The sequence below is a fragment of the Strongylocentrotus purpuratus genome, unplaced genomic scaffold (assembly GCF_000002235.5).
Source record: "Strongylocentrotus purpuratus isolate Spur 01 unplaced genomic scaffold, Spur_5.0 spur5_scaffold_15, whole genome shotgun sequence".
NCBI lineage: Eukaryota > Metazoa > Echinodermata > Echinoidea > Camarodonta > Strongylocentrotidae > Strongylocentrotus > Strongylocentrotus purpuratus.
In genome coordinates, this window is record NW_022145600.1 from 28,435,385 (window position 1) to 28,441,390 (window position 6,006).

The following is a 6,006-nucleotide window of genomic DNA, read 5'->3' on the forward strand; positions in this document are numbered from 1 at the left end:
ATAGCCTTATTTCAACCGTCTAAGGAATATGATTACAGCCGGAAGGGCGTTGACCTACGCGAAACTACATGAGTACACATGCTACTGGTTCTCAAAAGACAAATCTATACATTATATCAATATCTCCTGCAGAATTCTGAAGGTCAAAGTTATCGCTCACATGTAAATTTCTTTTTCCTAAACTTCAATTCATAACTGCAATTAAACGCATCAACGTAAACACAAACAAAATCCACTTCATAACTCAAGTGTTTGTGGTATGAGAACGCCGCATTACCATAACAATTTAATGTGACCGGGTGCTTAACCAAGCGCTAAGATCAATTTTGAAGGTTTCCTATAAAATTACCCTATACCCCTTTGGCATGGTGCGCATTCCAATTGCAAATCTGGTTGGGAAAACCGACAAACATCGTGCCAAAATAAGATGAGGGCGAAGCGTAAATGAATTAATGAGCTTGAGGACTCGGGCCTTCTTAACAAGCAACAACGCCTGTGGTGCCGTCGAAATACCAATTTCCATTGCTAAACTACGTAAAGTAGTCCCCGCGAAGGCGAGAAAAGAAGGATATAAGATAACAAAAGGGAAAGGTAGATTGGGGTGACGAAGAGCAAGAGAAAGAGAGCGAGAGGGAGAGAGAGAGAGAGAGAAACAGAGAGGGGGTAATAAAGAGATTCACTTTAGTTATCTAAGGTAGATATGAACAAAATAGACATAGAAAGTGTGTGTGAGAGAGGGAGAGAGAGAGAGAGAGAGAAAGAGTGAGAGAGTGGAAGAGAAGGGGGTAGATCCACCTCAGTTATCTAAGGTAGTTGTGAATAAAGGGAAGACGGGGAGGGAGAGAGAGAGAGACAGACAGAGAGAGAGAGAGAGAGAGAGAGACGCTGATGAAGGGTATTTGCCTCATTTATGCTTCAGCCAAATTTCCTCTCAGTTTTTCCCGCCTCATTTTCATTTGGCCGCTTGCAATCTAATTAGGTCTAACCACTGCCGGAGATTTGAAGGCTCAAGTATGTGGTGGTTGTAAATGAATGAGAGATGCAACGTCGGGCTGTCGAGCTGACAACGCTTTTCTACTGTATATGTACTTAAAGCCCCCTTAAGTGTTGAGAACCCCAAACTCGCCAACAATCTGATGGCAACATTTCATTTAAATTGTATCATAATGTGAAAGAGGGTGTCATTTAAAGTCGAATTTTTATGAAAGAAGACAACATTTAGTTTTTTGCGTACAACAGAAACCCAAATGATTTATTTTTTAGAGATGATGTGAGCATGAACAGTGACCTGAAATGTCCGTCTTCTACTAACATACTAAATTGAAACATGGCGCTGGGTTAAGGCTGTTGTTCTACTTCTAATCGAGTTCACCAAAGGAAGTTAGATTGAGATCTACGTTTCCCTTTGTGATCTTAGACCTAGGGTCTCGTTGAACTGAATTAGTAGAATATGGAACCAAAGAGTCCCATCCTCTGGACCAAAGATTCTTGAGGAAATCTTTATACTTTCACTTGTTGCTTTCTCTACTGATTATGTTGCGATTTGCTTTTCTCCATGTCATCTACATAATAGAGCTTGACCAAGGAACTTGTAGAAAAGATGGAGTACGTTTCGTCTGACTTCTTTCGATGACGTAACGTTCATGTCCTGTTCTGCAGCATTCATGAACCGGTAGCAATACCTTCAGCTAGGTCAGTGCCATACGTCATTGTCCTCTATTTCCACCTTCTGCATGTTCAGTATTCTACTCACTGAGTTACATTCGATATGAGTCTAAAAGTCAAGTTAAGCAATTAGAAAACCCAGACCTCTGCTTAACTTCTATTGTCAATTTCAGTAGAATATCAGTTTAACTTTCTAGCTTTTTAAAATTTAATCTAAGTAAATCAACTAGTGTCTTTCTTGCCCCAGTTATTGACGAACCATTAGCTTGAGTTTAGTTGGTCACAATGCGTGAAGAGAACTGTGACATTTCAGCCGGTCATTCTGACGACGTGGGAGTATTCGTTTGTTTAGATCATTTTGCATGGCATCTCAAAATGCGCTTTCAATTTATGGTATGATCTTTTGATCATAATCAAAAAGTGAGTGCTAGCGATTTGTATATTTAGTTTGTTTAAACGATCTGGCCTGGGTTTCGTCTTTCCTCGAATGTGACTTCTGAATCCATCTTTTGCATCGCATCACTCAACGGACCGACTGATGAAAGTCGGACATTACCGTTAGAAGACTCATTCGCAACGAAAATAAGCAGTGTAATCTGGAAAATCTTTTCTTCCCTACTCTGCCCAATCCGTCATCTGCAACATCGGCGCCACGAAGAATCGTTCTCACTGCATCGTTACAGATTTTCCTTCTTCTCAAAGGGATCCGATAACTTTGTCTTAGATCCTTTAAAAAAATCCTTGATTTAGCTCATGCTGCAATGATATTTATAAACCTTTAGGGTATTTATAGTCAAGAACTCCATGATTTTTTCAAGCCGATCGCTTGTCTGATTATCAAGATATTTATGATTAAAAATCGTAATCAAATTTTGCGTTTGCCAAACAGTCTATTGGGGAAAAGAGTATGGTAAAACCGGTCACTCAAAGGTTTTTAATTTGTTAAAGGCACTTCTTGATCATTTTGAAGCGCAATTTTTTCAGGGCTTCAATATACTACACAATATCACATACACTGATAACACGTAGGGCCGTGCATCTCAGATTTAACATTGTTAAATCATCCCTTTAAATATAATCATGAGTTCTGGCTACTGATGTTGCATTTACAGGGAAAACTAGCGTCAATAGAGTATTCTAAAGTGTTCTAAATCAAGCAGGCTGTGGCTTGTTTTGTGCCCGCCAAAAACCCCAACAGCAACAAAGGAACGGGAAGTGAACCCTGAAGTTATAAGTGCAGATAATACGACGCACAAACGCACACGTGGGGCTACACAGTAATGTTCTTTTGAGCCTTAGGCGGTAAGGTGCACTAGCGCTTTTGTCTGCCTTTTCTTTATTTTTTATTCATGTAAAATGCTTTTTATACATGTCAAACACTTTCAGAACTGTATATTTTCTTTTGATATAACAAATATTGATGTCACGAGTTATGCAATTTAGCACAGGAAATTGATTTGCGTTGCACATCGGCGTATAATTGATACAAAAACTTAGTAGTGGAATTTCATGTTCACTGCTGGATGATTATTAATTCCCAATAAATGTTTCTAATAGAGAACCGATTAAAAAAAAGGTGTCTCTTTCAAGAGTTACGGTATACGGTAAATAGTATGAGTAACCTCGTGGGTGTATGTTACTAGGGGAAACAGCGGAAACCCCTATACAACAGGCAGCCTCTGATCGGCTTAGCCATCTAAAACCCAGATCATCCTTTGTTAAACCCAATAAACATGGTCACTAGACACTATCCTGCCATGCCTGTATGTTAGGAAGATAAATAGGTCAATCCCGCGTCTATAGAGATATATGACGTCAAAGATGAGTAGTCATATGTTGCTTTTGAAGTGGAAGACAGTTTCCTAGTTATGCTAGTAACAGAGGCAGATCCCGGATTTGGAAGATGTAAGGGCACTTTTCTCAAGAAAAAAGCCCATTTCAATGGCAAATGTGTGTGTCAAAAGTGACATTGAGAAAAATATATATATTCAAAAATGATATAGGTCACTTGCTCAGAGATGAAAAGTAAATTATGGAAAAGAGAAAGAAGGACTAAAACAAAAAAAAGAGAAAGAAAGAAGAGGGAATAGGCAGGGAGAAGAAGAGAATGACTATTTCTTTAACTCGACTTGCAGACGCAATATATAGATACAAACAAATAATGCATGTAGCTTACAAATAATATTTTTGAATTCTTTTTAGGCAGTGCAAACACACCGAATGTCATAATCCTTAACTGACATACATGTACACTCAACATACACGGCATTGTGCCCTGAGCTCTGGAGATTGCTATATGCAGTTTAGCGCAAATCCTAACCAGTTATTGTGCTCTGGCTCAAGAGACGTGGGCAACGGCGGGACTGACAGCATCTCCAACCGTTGACCGACGGGACTGCGGAACACAATAAACACCATGACCGCATTTTCGTTACCCTTCACGTAACACCCTTTAATGTCTCAAGTTCGTTTGGTAAATCCACCTCTAAGAGGCTACAGCCCAGGAAGGGGTGAAAACTTGATTGAATTGATTCACGCAGAAGGTGGTAACACCGTCCGATTATGTGCGATAATAATGGCGAGATGATGACATGTCGGTTGAGGCAAACTCACTGACATTTATTAACACATCTTGGAAACGATATTTTCTCAGGTCGCCCGTCGTGACATACCGTTGATTGTAATTTTCTTGAGTTGGTGACGTCCTCATAATGTTTCGTTCCAGGATGTATAAACAAAATTATGGCTTTCATTCAGACCTGAGACGTTCTGCATGTACACGAACTTTGGGTTTTGCATCAACTTCAAGGAAGAGACAGTGTACCACATATTTGAGTGATTTATCGATTGCGTTGAGAGAAAAAAAAGTTCTGTTTAATCAATACCTTACTCACTATTCCTACGTTTTTATCTTTATAGGTATGATCCGAAAAACGAAAACGAAAAAATACCCCCAATAAAAAAATCGTTGCTTTTAAATAAGTAAATCCATATATCTTCAATGCATTTGTGGATTTAAATCAACAATTTAACTAAGAATCATAGGATTGTTTCGGTACATTAAACAAAAAATGCTTTTCATTAAATAAATATGTCTTTAACACATATATTATTCATGTGCGACTACACTGATAATTGGTAGGCATGGTAAGATTCAGGCGAATCCTTGGAAGAATATGAGCATGTCTATTTCCTGAAAATTGGATGACCTGGGAAAATTCATAACTGTAATATCAGGTTTGTTTTGGTCCTCTATTCTAAACATGCATATATGACGTAGGTACTGGACACCATCTGTTAACCCATTGCTTACTGGAACCTGGAGGTCCCTGTGTTAAGCCTATGAGAATTAGATAATTTAGTAGCCAGCGGGTTAATGGGAAATTGTCCAGGGACTGGTGTTATCATTCATCTATTCTTAAAGAACATCTTTGCTTGTTTTTATGGGTTGCAAAATAGGGCGTAAGATCATAAAGATCATAAATCTTTCGTTGTTTATTATCATGTTTAGGGCCACTCGACCATTTTGAAGATAAACAAATGCCGTATCGAAATTATACCGCGACAATTTATGGTCGTGCATTTGCTTGTCATTCGAAATAAATCAATCGGTGAGCAGAACAGTTTGCTAAATTTATGACGTTTTAAAACAGCTGACAGAGTAGCACATCTGAACAGGCACCCGCAGTTTTAATGAAGTACTTTTAAGTACTTTCATATGCGCATTTAATAATCTTAAACAATGATACATGGCTTTCTATTTAGAGCATGAAAATTGTATTCGAATAAAAATGTGATGGATTATTTTGGATTTAAGTATTCTGCACGCAATTTGTATGGAATCCAAAAACGTTTCCAACATCGCATCTGTATAACATTTCAGCCCAACGTAGGCATTCAAATATGGGAGCCTATCCCCAAATACCTACTCAATTAAGCCAATAAATTCGAAATTTCAACGTTAAGATCAACTCCATTTTAGTCATCCACACACAATGTGTCATCCTAGAGGTTTAGAGCCGATAGGAATTTGAAAGGTCCCCCATATCGGGCAAATTACCCCTCTCAAAGCTGTGACTCCTACTCATCAAAATATAAATATTTACTGAATTATCAATCGGGAAATGGCAGTTAGACCCCCTTTCAGAAAGAAGACACGAAAATACAGTATACTATATCAGACACCCCCCCCCCCCCCCGAAGAAGAAAAAAAAACACTGTGCCGAGTGTAATTTGTAAATATAGAAAATCTCAGAGAGTACTCTCCGATGCATTTTGAAACTGTGCACGAGCATAGACGCCGTGATGGACGAGATAAAGTCTCTCTGATCACGTGATCGG